Below are 6,000 nucleotides of genomic sequence, written 5' to 3'. Positions count from 1 at the left end.
TAATCCACCTGGGGCCAGCTGCCAGCCCAGAACCACCCCAATCATTTGACAGAGCTTTCCTCATAGCAGAATACTGCTTCTATTGGAATAGAATTAATTAAATTAGAAATTTTTTAAATGATCATTCTGTGGCCCAATGAGTTTCATAATCAGTGAGTTAAACACATTCAACGGTTTCTTTTTTTACAAGACTTCTCAAACCTTTAACACACCAATACACATTTTGAATTTCTTAAGAGGGGGAATATATGGTATTTCCCAAACTAATTTGATCATGGGATCCATTTTTCTGAGGAACATCTCATCAGATTAGTGTTTCATAGAGCACCCCCAGAAAGAAGTTTCACTCTACTAGCATCTCTCTTTCTTGAAAAACAACTCGAAGTTAGACAGTCCTTACTTTTTCTTAAATTCTTGACCTTCCCCATGGGTCCACTTTTCCTACTCTGGACTCTTAAGACAGTCCTTTGTCTTGGTCTTCCCAAAGCATTCTTGCAGGCATTGCCAGCGATTTCCCGCTAATTACTGTTGAATTCTTGTTGAATTTATACCCATCATGGTTCCCCACATTGATCCCCTGTGTCTCCCTGTAGCAAATGCTCACAGAATGCCCCCTTGACCTTGACAAAGGAGTAGGGAAGGGCAAGTCAACATGGGCTTCACTGAGTCCAGAGCCTTCTCTTGTGACCTGGCCTGAGGGTCATTGTGGCTGGATTGACAAGTAGTAGCTGTTGACTCTCTAGTTCGGGGTTGATTTTCTGTAAGAGACAGGAAAAAAGCTACCAGAGTCCCCTACCCTAGGAAGATGTACTTTTCCAGTCTGGGCCAGGATGGAAGGTGAGCTTGGAATGAGGAATTGTCTGTGTCTTACTTGGGCAGGAAAGGCTGGATTGCACTCACTTGGACTCAAGACAGTTTTTATACCCCGTTTTCCATTCCCGTCTCATCACTTTGCCCTCTTTCTCCTTCATCCTGTTGGGTTCTTTCCATCTCCCCTCTGTTCTCCTGAGCAGACAGGCTCTCCTTCCTCCTCCCCCTTCCCAATCTCCTCTTCACATCCCCTCTGCAATGCCGCCCCCCAGCCTGGCAGCTTGCCCTTTAGGAATGTTAATTAGCATTCGCGATTTAATTAATTCAGTAGCTAATTAATGATTGGGGACTAGGGGGTGGGGAGCTGGGGTGTAAGGGAGTTGGGGGCTGGAGGTGGCAGGGAGAAATAGCGGAGGCTGCAGAAGGCATCGCAGATGGCTGTGCGGTGGCTGGCACGGTGCCCACCGCCATGGATGCAAACACACGCACGCACACGTACACACACGCACAAAAAGGAAAGGGTGATCGAGGAATAAAATCAAAAGCAGGGAGAGAAGTGCACAGGGGCCCTGAGAACTGGGGGTGGGGAAGGCTCTAGATCTATTTGAATCTGCTCCGGAAGTAGAAGAGGAGAAAAAAAAGAAGCCACCACAGGCGCAGAGAGAAGAGCGCTCTCCCGATACCCCACCCCAGCCACCCCTCCTCCCTGGCATGGGATTCATGGGCACCAGCTGAGGACAGGGTCCCCTCCCTCTGCCTGCCATAAACATTGGCACCGAGGACCCAGATTCAGAAGGATAGGACATTCCCAAAGAAAAGAGTTTTTCTTTTAAGTTGCTTTAAAAATTATATAGGTATATATATTTTAAAACATTGCACCCGTTTTGGTGTGAGGGCGAAGGCGAATGAAAGAAGGTGACCGAGCCAGGAGGAGAGAGCACAGATGGCTTGGTGGTGGTGTGGTGTGGTGAGTTGTGGGAAGGAGGAGAGGGGGTCTGGTAGAGGTTGGGGGTGGGCAGAATGAAGACCCTGTTTTCCTCTTTTCATTTTGTTGTGGATGGAGAGAGAGAGAGAGAGAGAGAGAGGGAGAGAGAGAGAAAGAAAGGGGGTGGGGAGAGAAGCGAGACAGATGGCAGAGTGGAGAGGCAGCAGCCAGTGCCGGCACTGCCCAGCCTGGGCGGACCCAGCTCCCCCCCGCCACCCCGCCTGCCAGCTTTCCAAATGCCACCCTTCCCCCATCCTCCCCTCTCCCCATCCCCCCCAGCTTGGCACTGATCTCGGAGAGAGAGGGAGGGAGGCTGGGCAAAGAGCATCTGTTCCCTCCATTCTCCCAGCTCCATCGGCTGCCAACCTAGGGCCATCGTCTGCCTCCATCACCCCTCCGCCCGCCTGCCCGCCCGCCTACCCACCCAATCCCAAATGGGTGCTGGATCAGGTGCCGAATCTGGCTGCCTCCTCGGGTATACCAGTCACTATGCATTGCTGTGTGTCTGCCACCGCTGCCTGGCACTCATGGGGCCGTGTGTGTGCATGTGTGTGTGTGTGCGCATGTACATGTACGCATAAGCGCTTGCTGTATGTGAGCCTCCTGGGCATAGGTGGGGATTGGCACTGCGGTTGCCAATCTAGTGTCCAACCAGAAGGACAGGGAATGGAAAAAGGAGGGGAGAGTTTGGGGCCTGGGAGGGCAGAAGAGGGTGCATGAGCTGCTTCATGCTGCCAGCTTACAGGCATTGGCACTGCAGCTGCCACCCTTGTACCCGCGGAGATGGAAGGAGGTGAATGGGGAGGGGAACAGCGGCAGGAGTCCTGGTGCTCTGGGAGGAAGGCTCGGTACCCGGGAGTCATTGGCATCACATCCATCAGGATGGTGCCCTAAGCTGGGGCAGTGGAAACAGGGGCCCCAGGAGGCAGAGAGGAGGGGCGGGGATGTGTTGCTGATGTTGCGGTCCCTCTAGAGCTCAGCTCTGAGAAGCGGTTGGACTATGAGGTAGTTTGTCCTCTTCCAGTCTGAGAATGTAAAGTGGTGGAGAGAGTAGCCAGGGAAGTGCCAAGAAAGCATCTAAGAGTCAGGAGGAGGACTGTGCCACTTCTCCCCAGGGAGAGCTCGTTGGCGCTAGCAGTCTGGCCCTTTGTCAGAGCCCTGAAGGAGAGGCAAGGGGACCCGGGTGAGGTGGGTGGGTGCTGGCACTGCCCAAGGAGCCTGGCGCACGCTCTGGCATTGTGAGGAATGGGGGAGGATGGCAGTGCCTCTTGCCAATCTGGTTGAGAGGGTTGTGCCAGGAGTAAAAAGGGAGGAGGCGAGGTGTGTGTGTGTGTGTGTGTGTGTGTGTGTGTGTGTGTGTGTGTGTGTGTGAGTTGTTTGGGAGAACAGACTTTTTTCTGCCAGGACCTCCTTACCGTTCCCTCTTAGGCATGGGAAGTGGAGCAACAGACGGAGAGAGGCATGAGGACACAAAGGAGGAAGTGCGCCATTGCCAAGACCCCAAGGAAGAAGGATGGAGAGGCTGGCAGTCTGCCTGGCCCCCAGCCAGCCTCCTGCTGAAGATGGCCAAATCCCCTCGCCTGGTCTGTATATGTTACTATGCGGGCATGGTCGGGGAGGGAAAGGCTTGCTCGCTGAGCTGGGATCTAGAATGGGAAGGGCACCTTTCTGCGATCCCATTTGGACTCCACTCTAACAAGTGAGGCGTCTGATTTTCTCCCTGGGGCCTCCGGCTCCTTCCCTTCCCTCCACTCCACCCCTCTTTCTCTATCACCACCTGGGTCCTACTGCTTGGCACCCAACCCACTAGATGCCGCCACACTTGGCAATGCTGCACTGGCACGTGAACATTGTTTCAGATCCTGGCAATGCGGCATACCCAAACCCGCCAAAGGTGCTCACGACCGCCACTTGGCGGCAGTGAGAGCGGGGCGGCACGCGTTGGCATGCCAGGCATCAGGCAGAGCTCTGCCTGGGGAGGGAGTAGCATCAGAGGATGTTCCCATCAGTGGGGCTAAATCAGTACCCTCCAACCCGCCCCAGCTACTCCTTCCTCCCAACCCGACAGCCACCTGCCTACCCTCACAGCCCCCAAGAAAGGGGTTTAGATGGTGCCACATTCAGGGTTTGAGCAGCTATTCCAAGAGAAGCTGGAGCACGGAGGGACAAGGACACAGGCGAGAGTCACAGCCAAGGCTCCAGGCCAGTGGACTATATACCTCTTTAGTCAGCAAGGATAGAAATAATTGGAGGAGGGTGAAATGAGGTCCTGGAGAGAGGCCAGCCAGCTGTGTTGTCACAAAGGAGGTGCCAGAAGAGAGTGAAGGGAAAAAGTGGCAAGTAGCAGAGCCCCTCAGGCCTTGCTGTTGGGTGGCGGGGTGGTTTGTGCCTGTATGTATTACATTCTGCCTTGTGCCTTGTGATTGGCTGAGCTGTGGCTGAGATGAACCAGTTCTTTCTCCCCTGTTAAAAGGCCCGTATTCAATAACGGTCCTAGAAAGATGGAGTGGTGCTCTAGGTCTAGAGATAGGCAGGTGTTAGGAAGACAAAAGCACCTGGACTTGTCCTTCCAGAGGACTGTTGAAGGAGATTTTGTGATTAGGAATCTCTCAATGGCCCCAGTTAGAGTTGGATAAATCTCCGTGTCTTTGAAATCCACCCCTGGAAGGGAGACCCTAGATCGGCAGCGAGCCCTGGGAGAGAGGAAGGTAGGTCCCCAGGAGCAGCGTGCCCACCGTCTGTGGTGACAGACCAGCCCTGCGCCTCCAGAGGCAGTGCCATCGGTAGTCCCACAAAACTGGACCTTGGGCTTCCACCTGGAAGAACTTCTAGCAGGTTGGGTTTTCCTTGTTTCCTGGGTAGCCAGAAACTGTGGGGCAGTACTAGGAAGATCTCTGGGCAGAAGAATTGGCTCTGAGTGATGCCGAGGGAGGCTGGGTGGCTCTGATGGGGAATAGGCCCTGCCCAGAGGGAAGTAAGGCTATTGCCCGTCCTGGGATGAACTGCTTGGAGCTAGGGGCGTTTCGATTTCAGCATCTCGAAATGGAATGAAGTTTCAGAAGAAGCGAGGTGGTTTCCACAGCAGTGGGGAAAGCAGTGAGGCGATCAGCCAAGGGGGTGAGTGGACAATGTTTATAACTTTTCTCCTGTTCAAGAACAACCAACATAAACAGAAGACACTGTCAGATTTCCAAAATGTTGGAGGTGGGGGTGGTGTGAGGGTAATGACGAAGACCATCTGAGGGGATATTAATATTAGGCCACTGTGTGGTAGCGCTGGTGGAGCAGAGCTGGGCCCTGGGTGCTAGAGAGATGGGGGCAGGGCCCAGATGCATATGGGGCTGAGTAGCCTAAGTAGTGTATTAGGGCACAGAATCACTTCAGGAGTTTCTGATTCAGTGAATCTGCGGTGTGGTCCAGGAATGTGCATTTAAAACAAGCACTCGGGTAACCATGACGCAGGTGGACAAAACTTGAGAAACGCTGTTCTAAGAGATGGCAGTCACCTTGCAGGACAGCTGATCTAGTCTGGAGTCTCACGCCTTTTGCCTCTTTTTTTCCTCCCCAACCATAGTCATGTCTTCATGCTGTCACACGTGTGATATATGTGTTGTGGGATGTGTACATGTGTTTTAGGTGGGGACAGAAGGAAAAGGGGGCGATTGTGAGGTCAAATCGGGCAGATTTAACTTGTGAGAACTATGCTTTCCATTGACAATAATTATCACAGAAGACATCCTTAGGGAACACTTTCAAAATTCACTCTTCCTTTCACCTCAGATTCTGAGGGTTGGCTGCCCTGTGTGTGAAACCTCACCACTAAGAACCACCAGGTTAGGAGCACTGTCAGGATGTTGCTCTATGGTCCAGATTGGTGTGGATTCTGTGGCTCAGTACAAGATGGGTCCTTGTGACACTTCTCTCTGGACTCAGCTCAGGGTCCCAGCAGTGGAAGCGGGGTGAGCGGAGTGCAGGGCCGAGCAAGTGTCTGATGATGCTGTCCTATAAGCACTTGGTGGGCTGTGCAGGAGTGAGCACAGCGCAGGTCCTTCCAGTTGCGAAGACATGATGCAGGCATGGGGATCAGGGAGCAACTAGACGTGAGGCAGTGCTGAGCTCCTGCTGATTGCTCATTTCGGTGCTTTAGCCATTATTTGTGTAAGAGTTTATATATGGTTGGGTCAGATTATGTATGAATCAGATCT

Source organism: Hipposideros armiger, unplaced genomic scaffold (assembly GCF_001890085.2).
Source record: "Hipposideros armiger isolate ML-2016 unplaced genomic scaffold, ASM189008v1 scaffold_385, whole genome shotgun sequence".
Lineage (NCBI taxonomy): Eukaryota > Metazoa > Chordata > Mammalia > Chiroptera > Hipposideridae > Hipposideros > Hipposideros armiger.
The sequence above is the reverse complement of the archived record's forward strand: the minus strand, read 5'-3'. Positions refer to the sequence as shown.